The sequence below is a fragment of the Pseudophryne corroboree genome, chromosome 2 (assembly GCF_028390025.1).
Source record: "Pseudophryne corroboree isolate aPseCor3 chromosome 2, aPseCor3.hap2, whole genome shotgun sequence".
NCBI classification, from domain to species: Eukaryota; Metazoa; Chordata; class Amphibia; order Anura; family Myobatrachidae; genus Pseudophryne; species Pseudophryne corroboree.
Genome location: NC_086445.1, coordinates 748892168 through 748906483, shown reverse-complemented (window position 1 = coordinate 748906483; position 14316 = coordinate 748892168). Strand labels below are relative to the sequence as shown.

General features: G+C 41.8%; 1 protein-coding gene and 1 long non-coding RNA gene across 2 annotated transcripts in view; one reads left to right on the top strand and one right to left on the bottom strand.

Moving 5' to 3' along the window:
- Positions 1-14316, top strand: part of SYT6 (synaptotagmin 6) — an 855303-nt gene that overhangs the window by 214803 nt on the left and 626184 nt on the right. The window lies entirely within an intron of this gene.
- LOC135051165 (uncharacterized) overlaps positions 2979-14316 on the bottom strand; it is a 100655-nt gene continuing 89317 nt past the window's right edge. Inside the window, exon 3 of the long non-coding RNA XR_010242086.1 lies at positions 2979-3413. This is a non-coding gene — a long non-coding RNA (uncharacterized LOC135051165). The remainder of the gene's footprint in view (positions 3414-14316) is intronic.

The window sequence follows — 14316 nt, the reverse complement described above, 5'->3', positions numbered from 1 at the left end:
AATATTTTCGCACAGCAGCTGCGTACAAAGACGTTAGCAAGCATCCACCTCTGACTCCACCACTGTGGCCAGAGACCCAGCCCACGTGGCCTATAGGGTGGCTTTGGCACTGAGACGGTAAATCCCTTGTTAATCCCTTGTGCTGCAGTGCTATTTTCATATAAACTATCATATTGTATATGCTGTAAATGTATATTTTGTAATGTGTTTTACCATGCTATATTTAAAGCGCTCTGCGCAGTTGTGAATTTGGGGAGACACATGTTTGAAAATGTGGACAATGGACTTATAAGGGGATATTTTGTTTTAGAAGGCTTTGCCATTTGAAAACATTGTTCATGGGTCATTTTCAAGTAGTAAATACTATGGTATTTATCCCAGTGTGAAATGATCAATCCTTGTTTGCAGTCCATGCCCTTCAGGCAATCTCCTGTGTGTCGCTATGTAAAGTTTCCAGCAGGTTTGGGGGAAGACAATTTGATTTCAAATATTTGCTGTACTTTTATGACAGTTATAGAGAATGACACAAGTATTGGTTTTCAGAAAGTTTGCTGCTTCAGTGTTTGAAGAACTTTTTGTCAGATGTGACTATGGTATACTGAAGTAAAATTACAAGCATTTCATAAGTGTCAAAGGCTTTTATTGACAATTACATTAAGTTTATGCAAAGAGTCAATGGGGGTAATTCCAAGTTGATCGCAGCAGGATTTTTGATAGCAATTGGGCAAAACCATGTGCACTGCAGGGGAGGCAGATATAACATGTGCAGAGAGAGTTAGATTTGGGTGGGGTGTGTTCAATCTGCAATCTAATTTGCAATGTAAAAATAAAGCAGCCAGTATTTACCCTGCACAGAAATGAAATAACCCACCCAAATCTAACTCTCCCTGCACATGTTATATCTGCCTCCCCTGCAGTGCACATGGTTTTGCCCAATTGCTAACAAATTTGCTGCTGCGATCAACTCAGAATTACCCCCAATATTAGCTGTACTGATTCTTCTTTTTCAAGACCTCTGCAATTCGCCCTGGTTTGCTGTCAAGCAACTTCTGTGCCACTTACTGACTGATGGCCACCCACTCATGCCTAATCAATCCTTGGAGTTTGTTAAAATTTGTGTGTGTGTGTGTGTGGGGGGGGGGGGGGGTTGTTCGCCCGAATTTTAAGGATTGACCACAAGTTCTCAATTGGTCTTTGGAGGTTCCTGGCCATGGACCCAAAATTTCGATGTTTTTTTACCAGAGCCATTTATTTATCACTTTTGCCTTATGGCAAGGTGCTCCATCATGCTGGAACAGGCATTGTTCATCACCAAACTGTTCATGGATGGTTGGGAGAATTTGCACTTGGAGGATGTTTTGGTACCATTCTGTATTCATGGCTGTGTTCTTAGGCAAAATTGTGAGTGAGCCCACTCACTTGGCTGAGAAGCAACCCCACACATGAATGGTCTCAGGGTGCTTTACTGTTGGCAAGACACAGAACTGATGGTAGCGCTCACCTTTTCTTCTCCAGACAAGCCAGATGCCCCAAACAATTGGAAAGGGGATTCATCAGAGAAAATGACTTTACCACAGCCCACAGCAGTCCAATCTCCTTTTGCAGAATATCAGTTTGTCCCTGATGTTTTTCCTGGAGAGAAGTGGCTTCTTTGCTGCCTTCTTGACACCAGGCCATCCTCCAAAAGTCTTCGCCTCACTGTGAGTGCAGATGCACTCACACCTGCCTGCTGCCATTCATGAGCTCTAAACTGGTGGTACCCTGATCCCACTGATTAATCCACGTTAGGAGATGGTCCTGGTGCTTGCTGGACATTCTCGGGTGCCCTGAAGCCTTCTTCACAACTATTGAACCTTTCTCCTTGAAGTTCTTGATGAGCTGATAAATGGTTGATTAGGTGCAATCTTACTAGCAACAATATCCTTGCCTTTGAAGCCCTTTTTATGCAAAGAAATGATGACTGCACATGTTTCCTTGCAGGTAACCATGGTTAGCAGAGGAAGAACAATGATTTCAAGCACCACCCTCCATTTAAAGCTTCCAGTCTGTTATTCTAACTCAATCAGCATCACAGAGTGATCTCCAGCTTTGTCCTCATCAACACTCTCATCTGTGTTAACGAGACAATCACTGACATGATGTCAGCTGGTCCTTTTGTGGCAGGGCTGAAATGCAGTGCAGTGGAAATGTTTTTGTTATTAAGTTCATTGTCATGGCAAAGAGGGACTAATTAAATGCAATTCATCTGATCACTTCATTATATTTTGGAGTATATGCAAATTGCCATCATAAAAACTGAGGCAGCAGACTTTTCAAAAATAAGTACAATATTTGTGTTATTCTCAAAACTTTGGCCATGGCTGTATACTAAATCAGATTGTGCAGGGCTGTAGCTTGTTGAATTGTGTGCTCTTGCTATATAAAGTACTATATAAAGGGCTAGTGTGGCTCTGAGTATAAATATCCTCTGACTCTGAGAGGGGAAAACTTCTGAAACATCTGTATGCTATGAATGGTCCCTAGCACCACTTTTTAAGCAATAAACATCTTGCCTTTAAGATGACTGATTCTGTATCCTGCTACCAACAGAACTGTGCAAAACACAATTCCATTCTCTGGCTGTTTTGGATTTAGCCTGGTGCTTCCAAGTTCAAGCCCTTTGCCAGCTTACCTGCAGTTACTGGTCCATGGTGAGGGACCAGTGGTGATATGCAGTCAGGGTAGGCAGGAAAGGCAGAGCCTTACTCGTCATATTCTACTATACGCCAGAGTTTTGACTATAAAAATTATTAAAATAGTATAAAGAAGCTATTTACAGTATATCTTATATTCTGGTGCACCTTTTTATAATGACCACATGAACCGTCATGTTCATATACAGCAAGGTCGGACTGGCCCACAAGGGTACAGGGGAAACCCCCGGTGGGCCCCACTGCCTGGGGCCTCTCCTCCTCCTCTAGTGATCATAAAGGCATACATCAGAATCAGAATCAGCTTTATTGGCCAGGTATACTTGCATATACTAGGAATTTGTCTTTGGTTTGCTATACAACAGCCAAGTAGGTAACAGATAAGCAGGTGGGGCTGGGGGGTGGGGGACAAGTAAAGTTATACAGATAGGTATACCTTAGGGACACAAGTCAGTTACATGTACATCTAGTCAGTCAATGTTCAGGAGTTCAGCAGGCGGACCGCTTGGGGAAAGAAACTTTTGAGGCTTCTGGTGGACCTGGCGGGGACGGCCCTGTAACGCCTGCCGGAAGGAAGCAAGTTAAACATGCTGTGGCCAGGGTGTAGCTGGTCTTTTATTATCTTCGTTGCCCGCTTTTTAGATCTGGACAGGTACAGGTCCTGGACTGAGGAAAGGTCGGCCCCGATGATCTTCTCTGCGGTTCTGACCACCATTTTGGAGCCTGCATCCAGACATAAATAGACATAAACTTAAATAAAAATGTTAAATAATAATCATTAATAGTATCTGTTAATGTCAGCTACATGTTTCTACAAATACAGTACAAGGAGTAAAATATTAGTCCCATGCATGGATACCCTGCTCTCTGTAGGGACCTTCCACAACTAATTTCTCCTAATACTGTATGTAAGAAATAGACAAATAGAGAGCACATGTACAGTAGCACGGTATTGTATATGTCCAGTGGTATATCAGTGTATAGTGCACGTCACAAAAAAAAAGTTGTCTTATTTGATAGGACAAGGATTATGGTTTGTGTGGTAACCAATACTATCAGGACACAACCTTGAAATAATGATTGAGGAAATGTAATTAGTGTAAATAAGTAGTCACGGTAATGAGAGTACTTGCATCAGAATAGCAGCATGCTGAATGGTTGCTCATGAACCAAGATGCATTCTCTAGCATGAAGGGTGTTCATTCTATAACAGCGTTAAGTGAAAAGTGAAATTGACATAATTTGCTACTAAAGTTAGAATTGAATGACACAAAATGACACAAAATACAAAATCTAGCACCTTGCTAGTTCTCCATAAATGTGGTCTCTCAGCAAAGTAAAATCCCAGATTTATCAAAGGCTGGTGAGATATAAAGTGGAGAGAGATAAAGTACCAACCAATCAGCTCCCAGCTGTTATTTTACAGGATGTGTTTGAAAAATGACAGATAGGAGCTGATTGGTTGGTACTTTCTTTATCTCTCTACACTTTGTCTCTCTCAAAGCTTTTATAAATCTAGCCCCCGGGAGTGATAAAATGGAGAGAGATAAAGTACCAGCCAATCATCTCTTAACTGCCATGTTATAGGCTGTATTTGAAAAATAACAGGAGCAGATTGGTACTTTAGCTCTCTCCACTTTATCACTCTACAAGGCTTAGTACATCTCCCCAATATTGTGGTACTTAGAATATACATTTCATAAAATAGGTAAACTTTAATATATGAAATCCTTATTTCATTTTAAATGTTTCCAGTAGCAAAACACATACATTATTGTACCTTACTTTGAAAGTTTATAGCAAAAATCCAATATCCAATAGTCAGTAATTAAATTTAACAAAGGAAATTACAATGGCTTTCATGGTTCAAATTACAGTGGTTCTCCCTGTACAACATTACAATCATTATTCAATATTTGGCAGTGTCAGTAGCATATTAAAATGTGTTTTGTGTAATCTCTGCCTTGGACACTTTTTTATTAAACAATTTTAATAGTCACAGGAACTGTTGGTGCTTGCACTAAAGGCTGGTGCCAGAGCAGAGCAACTGTACCTACATCAAATATTTAGCAGCATGACTGCTTACCCTCATTGTAATTCTGTCTGGATTATTCATAACAGATATTTAAATACTTGATGAATAAGCTCTACAGTGTGTACTAGGAATACATCATAATTAATGTGAAAACAATTCATAGGAACATTTAAAAAAGATATATATTAAATTTAATACCGTGTGAAGTGTATAAACTATTGTATAAATTATGATTAAAACAGCAATCCCATAACACAATGAGGTGAGGAAACAATGGGGGTAATTCCAAGTTGAGCGCAGCAGGATTTTTGATAGCAACTGGGCAAAACCATGTGCACTGCAGGGGAGGCAGATATAACATGTGCAGAGAGAGTTTAGATTTGGGTGTGGTGTGTTCAATCTGCAATCTAATTTGCAGTGTAAAAATAAAGCAGCCAGTATTTACCCTGCACAGAAATAAAATAACCCGCCCAAATCTAACTCTTTCTGCACGTTATATCTGCCTCCCCTGCAGTGCACATGGTTTTGCCCAGCTGCTATCAAAAATCCTGCTGCGATCAACTTGGAATTACCCCCAATAACCTCTGTAAAGGCCCATACACAGTGGGCGATTTTGAGCTCAAAGTAGCTCACTTTTGGCCTTTTGAGCTACTTTGAGCTCAAACTCGGCCAGTGTGTATGGCTAGGCGATGAGTGGTGAGTGCTGATGCGCGCTCCCGCATCATCGCTGGCCGCCGCCGTCCGTCAGGCTGTTTGTACAGGCAAGTGAGCTATTTTCAGTCCAGCGATGTCAGCGATCATCGTTGTGCATACAGGCTGGGCAAAAACGTTCAGTGTGTATGTACCTTAACAGGCTATAAGAATAATGTTGGTATTTAACATTTTTTCCTTGGTTTGCTTCTTCAGGTTGTTATTAATCATTTATGATTAAACAGTCTCATGGGCAACCATGACAACCACAGACACATGGCAATTGATATAGTTAGCAAAGAGATCTCATCACTCTCTGGGGTTGACCATCAATCATCAATGGTATAGCAACTCCGAATGACCTGATGGCAATTGTGAGTGTTGTAACCAACAATGGTTAGCCACCGATCGTAAAATATCAATGGCATTCTCGCCATGGGAGCCGACTGCACATGCGCACAAGAAAGCAATTGGTCAATCATCAGTGTTTTCTACCTAATGGTTGAAAACCATCAACCATGCTGAGAGCTCTGAGCCTGTGGGCTAAATTTATGAAGCGTCAGTTTCACCAAAAGTTTGAAAAGTTATGCTGGGTACACACTGGCAGATATATTGGCCAATCAGTTGGTTGTCCAATATATCTTTTGCTGATCTGCAGGTGTGTACAAGCAATATGTCTGTGAAAGACGTCTGTCACAGATATATTGCATCTGCTGTGCAACACAGCAGATGACCAATATATCTGCAGATATATTAGTGCATCTTTCAGTGTGTATGAACAATCTCCATCTGCACATATAGCTGCAGATAGATTTAACAGCAGGTATATCTTTAAGATATATTGGTGCATCTTTCTGTGTGTATGAACAACCACCATCTGCAGATATATCTGTAGATCGATTGAACTGTAGATATATCTGCCAGTGTGTACCCAGCTTTAGTGTTCAAACTAAAGAGCTAAAACGTTTTTTTTTAAAGGATTAAATGAAATGTAAAAATTTTAACCACTGAGCTGGCTAATACTTTTTCCAAAAACCACTCAGAAATAGTTTTTTTTTATTATTGAATTAATTAAGTTAAGAACATCTATTTAACATTTTTTTTTTTAAATGTATTAATGGGTTGAAACATCACTGATTGGAACATCACGATCATTGCAATATTAAATTTTCCCGGAGTCAGCTCCTTTCTATAGCTTCCGGAGATCCAAAGGAAAGGTAAGCGGCTGCTATCCAGCCACAACCCTCAAACAGGAATATATGCAATATGTACACCCAGGGTTCAAGTGGCCATCTGGAATTGCCGGATGGACCGGTCCGGTGCACAGAGAGTGGTGCTGGCCGAGCAGCGCAGCCTTCCAGCTCTCTATTCGTCTGCCCGCCCTCCCTCTATCCCACCCACGACCAGTATACAGGTCATGCCACAAAGGCCAGGACCCCCAGACTCGTGCTACCCATGTCACTTGCGCCCAGTAATGTGCCAGGACTGCTTCATGCAAAGTGGTACTGGAGATTTTGAAAAAAACAAAAAGCATAAAATGAGAAATGACTGCCCAAAAATATTTGTATAGTGCAAACAGCTAATGGATCAAGAGCTTTTTGATACACTTTATAGGCAATATAGAAAATGTAAACTAGGGATGAAGCGCAGGTTTACTAGCATCCTGTGTAGAAGTTTAGGAGTGCACCCCCCCTTTTCCGTTTATCTAAGTGGAACATTACAATGACTCACAGTAGTGTCCCAGTTGATAATGTGTCCCCACAGTAGTTCTCCATTTAATATTATATCTATACAGTAGTGCCCATTTAATAATATGCCTACACAGTAGTTCCCAGTTAATATGCCCACATAGTAGGGCCCAGTTAATAATATTCCCACACAGTAGTGCCCAGTTAATAATAAGTCCACACAGTAGTGCTCAGTTAATATGCCCACACAGTAGTGCCAAGATAATAATATGCCCACACAGTAGTGCCCAGTTAATTACATGCCACACAGCAGCGCTCAGTTAATATGACCACACAGTAGTGCCCAGTTAATAATATGCCCACACAGTAGTGCCCAGGTAATAATAAGTCCACACAGTAGTGCTCAGTTAATATGACCACACAGTAGTGCCCAGTTAATAATATGCCCACACAATATTGCCCCAGCTATTAATATTTTCCCACAGTAGTGCCCCAGTTAATAACATTCTCTCACAGCAGTGCAATAGATAATACTATGTTCCACAGCAGTCTCCCATTAGTATGCACCCACAGTAGTCTCCAGCTTAATAATATGCCCCCACAGCAGTGCCCCAGTTAATAATATGCTCCCACTGTAGTGACCTATATGCCTCCACAAACTGTAGTGCCCCATATGCTATTGCCCCCACAAGAAAGTAGAGCAATTTAAACATGTCTGAGATATGCATATCAATATACTTACAAAGAACAAAGATTCAAAAAGGGTTGAGATTACCTAAAGCAGGGGTGGGGAACCTTTTTTCTACCAAGGGCCATTTGGATATTTATAAAATCCATCGGGGGCCATACAAAAATTATCAACTTAAAAATTAGCCTGCCCCCAGTAGATATGCCCCCATTAGATATGACCCCTAGTAGTGCCGCTTACACACACACACATTAAAAGAAAGAAAAAACACAATACTCACCAGGTAGGAGTGAGCTCCTACCTCCAGCTGCTGCTGAGGGGAAGAAGCCGGGCGCCCGCTAGTAACAAAATCTCAGCGGGCGCCCGGCATCTCCCTCGGTTAGGCGAGCCTGTGAGGGCCAGATCAAGTGGCTTTGCGGGCCTTATACGGCCCGCGGGCCTGAGGTTCCCCACCCCTGACCTAAAGGATAAAAAAGGAACAAAATTCTATGCTTTTACTGTATGATAATCATCATTAAAGCCATGCAAAACCAAAATAACAAACATACCAGATTTGCTATTCTTCTATTAACATCCAAATCGCCAGACTGGCGGAGGCAGGCTTTTATACACTCTACAATAAAGGGAACTTTGCACAGGAATGAAAGTTCATTCTCCACTGAGGAAGAAAACATACTGCAGTATAGGGTAGTATAATCCTGACATTCAGTGTGGACAGTTCCATTGCAGAATGTTATTAGATGAGGCGAGACAGGCTAGCCAAGGTATTGTGCACTAGCAACAGAATACTCCTGGGTGCCTGGGAAATGGCCAGACCTGTTGTACGCCCCCTGTGCTGTGTGGCCCTGGTTGAACAGGCCTTGAGCTGACCCTTACTAAAACAAATTTATACAAGAATAATTTTGACATTTTAAGACATTCACATAATTTTTGCATAGTAGAAAAAGAACTAAGGGAGTAATTCAGATCTGATCACAGCAGCAAATGTGTTAGCATATGGGCAATACCATGTGCACTGCAGGGGAGGCAGATTTATCATTTGCAGGGAGAGTTAGATTTGGGTGGGTTATATTGTTTCTGTGCAGGGTAAATACTGGCTGCTTTATTTTTATCTGCAATTTAGATTTCAGATTGAACACACCCCACCCAAATCTAACTCTCTCTGCACATGTTACATCTGTCCCACCTGCAGTGCACATGGTTTTGAACATTAGCTAACAAATTTACTGCTGCGATCAGCTCTGAATTAGGCCCTAAGTTCAGGGTCGCCTGTGCCATTCATCCCAATCCTCTTAAGCACTTGAAGTAAGTAAAAAAAAACACACTTACCTACTGTAGCCCTCACCGGGTGTGATATAGTAGATCGACAGTTAGAAGGCCAACAGTCGACCCCAAGAGGTCGCAATGCGCAAAATCGACATGTGAAAAAGGTCAACACAAGCAAAATGTCAACATGGAAATGGTCAAGACATGAAATGTTTGACATAAGTTTTTTAGGGGGCCATGTACTAAGCAGTTATAAAAGTGGAGAAGTGAGCCAGTGGAGAAGTTGCCCATGGCAACCAATCAGCTGCTCTGTATACTTTTGTAGTATGCAAATTACAAATGTTACATCAACGCTGATTGGTTGCCATGGTCAACTTCTCCACTTTTATCACTGCTTAGTACATGTCCCCCTTAGTGTTTTTTTATTTCATTTTGTAGATTTCGCACATGAACCCCCAATTAGTGTACCGCGTCTCCTCACATGTCTTGCATCGCTCACCAGGCTTCAGGTTACTGTTATGAATTGTGGTCCATGTGGGTGGTAAAGAAGAAGAAAGTCCTAAATATGGGGGGGATTCAAAAACTGATGTCGACATAATGCTGTGTCGACCTTTGTCATGTTGACAATTTGAACATGTTAACCTTTTGAAAATGTCCACCATATGTATGTCGACCTATTGCTTGTTGACCTAATAACTGTTGACCTATCAGATGGATCCCGCCCTCACCAGTAATAACTTCCAGCAGTGTCGGACTGGAGCATGTAGGGCCCCCCGGGGGTATGCTGTGGTAGGGGCCCATGATTAGAGATGTGGCCAGCCTCCAAAGGAGGTGTGGCCAGCCACCACAGAGGTTTGGCTAACCGTTATAGAGTACCTGGTCTGGACTCCTTGATAATTTATATAGTAATTAATGCTAGTTCATGACTGATAATGTGCCAGATTAATGACAGCAATGTACTGTAGAGAATACATCATAATCCTGTGCAGTGTAAGTTAACATATGTATAATTTATAATTCAAGTGCACAGTCTAGAACCTGATCCCTAGAGGAGGAGGGCCCCCCAGGCAGTGGGGCCTATCGGTGGTTTCCCCTGTACCCCTGTGGGCCAGTCCAAGCCTGACTACCAGTGTGGTGCAGGGAAGGAGAATGTGCTGTAATGACATCATGTCCCACAATGAATCAAAAGGGAGCAGGGCATACCCTACACAACTCCAAAGAAAAATGGCAGTGTATGGGGGGAAGGTGCTAAAATCTCCCCCATCATGGCACCTAATGAGCTGAAAGGTGTGATCACCAGACAATGACACTACAGAAGTCATCAAGCTATTCAGAGATGGGATAAGGGCTCTAAAGCATCCTGATCTCCCTCATACAGGCATATACAAATTCAATAGAATGTGTATTTGAAAGAGGGGAGTATTTATCACCTTAGTTATGCAGAATGTAGTACATGTTTCAGAGATGGGGGAGGGCTCTGGAAGCGCCCTATCTCACATGTGCTGGCATAACTGAATTTAGGGGAGCCCTCATTTGAAAGAAAAGCGTACCCACTATCAAACAATATGCCATATGTGACAATAACAGACAAATAAAGAAAATATTTCATTTTCCAGAGATGGGGTGGGGAATCTAATGATCATCTTCCCCATTCCGGAGTAAAAAACAAACAAAAAGTAAACCAAGTAGCCCTTTATTTAATGTGGTAGAAAGACTGTGGGCAGCCTCTCAGCTTGGGGAGCACTGGGCACTTCCCCATAGTGAACCTGGGTAAGATGTATAGAAATCCCCACATGACACAAGACTATGTGTCTGTGATGGAAGACCACTCACTTTTTCACATGCTCCTTCAGACCATGGGTTCCATGTTTTGGGTCCCCTCATGAGTTTTACGGGTCCTCAGCATGAGTTTTGGGTTCTGAGTCCACTTTTCCAAATGTTCCAAATGTTCCAAATATGAGTAATCCTTAGTTCCGTATCATGAATATTATAACACTTTATTCTATATTTTGCATTTTGTCAATCTTTGAATTCCACAAAGTTACAAGTACTTATATGTTGCATGTTGTTGTCTGATGAGTTCCATATACTGTAAGTGTAATACAGAGTATTATGGACTCCACACATGACAAAGCTAAACCGCATATATGACATTGTACTAGCAGAGCTACAATTATGGTGCTATAAAGAATAGACAACATTGTAATGTATATATGGATAAAGCTGTTCCTTAGCAAAAAGATTATAGGTTCCGTTTTCCATTACACCTAACAGCTGTATCATTTTAAGGGTAATTGTTTTCTTTGTTTTAAATCTTAACCCACCACTATCCTACTGACAGGCTAGCTTTGCAGCCCTTGTTCTCTAATTATAGTTTTGCTGTTTATCTTATTCACTGACAAAAAAAAAAAAACATTTAAGAAACTTTACAGTAACAACAGGACCTAATTCTCCCATTCCTTTGTACACTTTTGTACTTGTTGTGTGCTTAGCAATTAGCATAGTGACTCATACTGCACTAGTAATATGTGGAATCCCTGGGACCATAGGTCATGAACTAGATCTTCAGTATGTTGCTACTCACAAAGTGTAAAACTGCTGACCTGTAGCACACACAACTGTTTGCAAAGTCATGCCTCCCAATATTGGGAAGGATGGCTCAGGACTTCCATGGGCATGTGCCAAAGGTATGAGCATGAAAAATAGGCGTGACCTCATGCCTCCAGGTTCTCTTGCACTGGGGGTGATTCAGATCCCGTAGCTATTGATATGGGATGCACAAAGTACAGATTATTGGTACTTTGAACATGCGCAGAACACATTCTGCATGTGTGCGAATGCATCCTGCGACATAGCAAGTAACCTGACAACAGACTGTCAGTGATTGACAGTCCAGTGCCATTTCGGGGGCAAGGAGGGGGTGAAAATGGCCTCCGTTTGTGAAAACAGAGACATGTAGCCACCATTTATGGGGAGGGAAGAGGTTAGGGATCTCCATCGTTGGACGGACTTTTACTGACCTCTACAACTATTGGCATGCAAGGCACCATGGGTGCACACATGCACCCGATGGTGAGTCCAGTGATATGATGCTAACTTCTAGGATTCTGCTTGGATCACAACTGCATCTGGAGACGTCTGCTTGTAATAAATGCCTCCTGCTGCATCACCATAAATCCAACCACATCTGAATCAGTCCCAAAGTGCGAGTCATCCATTCACTGTTGTTCTGCAATGCATAGCATAGCTCCCTGAAAACCTAGATTATCAGCTATGCCTTGTCAATGACTTCCGCTTTAAACAAAAAAAGTATAAGTTCGGCCGGCATCCTGCACCTCCTGCAAACTTGGATGCCATTACATCTGCACATCTTTGCTATGGAAAAACCATACACTATTATCCAACAATTTTTATTGAAGGGAATTACACAGGACAAAGTCAAGTAAGAAATAATTTGGTGTCATTTTATTGAGAACTTCAGTATTATATCACATTGCATCATTTACCTGAGGTATTAGGGTCTCTCCATTATGCTGGTTCTTTACGTAGGTTATAAGTATGGCCCTACCTTCAGCTACAATCATGATCACATCACAAAAACTATTGTTTCTATTGCCTGGAATGTGATACCCCATTCAAACCACCACAAAAACTCAGGTTAGTCACCCGGGAATCCAGCACAATGAACTATCTGGATTGGTCCTAGAAGGACCTGGGTTACAGGGCAGAGTGAATAGGTAACCCAAGTCATCTGACCCGGATCCCTTTCACCGCATATGGAGAGCCACAGTGCAGGCACTTGGAGACGATGCATCTACAGGTGCTGGCAGATGGAAGCCCTGGGAGTATCCCTGTTCCGGCTAGCGGTGTGAACAGGTTTTAAGCCACACTGACACAGCTTGAAATCCATGTTCCGTGACCCGAGCTCTGCATGGGACTTTGGTCTGAAAGGGGTATTACTGGCATGAAGCACCACAACTTTGAGATAGGCTGGCCATATTATCACTTTAACCTGGGACACTCATGAATTACACATGTTCTGTGGCTGCTTAAACCCAGGTTAAATGCAGGCTTGTAGTCAGCCAGCCACAGAACCTGTGTAATTCATGAGTGTCCCAGATTAAAGAGATAATATAGTCAGCATATTTGAGAGGAGGAGCCAGAGCCAACATAGTTTCTGGGCTCTACTTCCATACTCACAAATTAGGTCCTCTATTACCATTTACATACATATACTGACATTTAAGACAGTGTCGGACTGGGGCATGACGGGCCTATTAGGGAATGCAGTGGTAGAGGCCAAAGCAGGGCTGCATGGGTCTAGGAAGGCTGCTGCGGCTGAGCTACAGTACAGCAGTTCTCCTCTGCCTGCGGGGAAGGGGGGGGGTGGAGAATGCAATCACACTGATTGCATCCCCAATGGATCTGCCCCTGGCTGAGGGGCAAATGGTACCCCCCTGTTCAGGGCACCACAACACTTTACAGTGAGTATTATTTTAAAGTGTTTTTTTAAAAGGGGACATGGCCACAGCTTCTCTGATTAGACCACGCCCTCTTCATTTAAAATATTTGCATTCAGATTTATTGGAGTCTAAATTTGGAATCTTAAATATAGCATTACTTAGTTTTATTTGTGCCAATTACATGGGAACAATTATTGCCAAATCCACAGCAATCTCTGAATGTTAATGAGGACCATTAAAAACACATTAAGTTTTGTAAAAACATCATACATTGCTTTGACCAACACTGATCCTGTGTATTGCTCAAAACAGTAAAACTAGCAAAACTATAGGCTGCATTGTTTATGCATATTGTGTCACAACATAATGGTATTCTTCTTCTACTTCTTCTTCATCTTCTTATTATTATTAAGATTTTAAAAAAATAACCAATTAGAAATAGTGCACAGTAATGTAGGTTACAGTTTGCAATGACAGGTTTAAGACACAAGCAAGAACCTGAACACACATTATAAGAGCTTACAAATTATCGTCGGGATGCAATGGCATCCGAGTTTGCTGGAGGCGAGTGATGCCTGCCGAACTCGGATGTTTTTCTTAAAGCACCATTCATTTACAAAGCATGGTTTTGCCTTGTAAGTGACTGCTGCTTTAAAAAAAAAGTTTGAGTTTAACCCGCATCCGGCACCTCCAGTATATTTGAACGCCATTACATCCCGTTGAATATGTTTATAGCTTTCCCCATTATGCCCATGACAATAGGAAGGGGGACAGTGACTGAGGGGCAGATTTATTA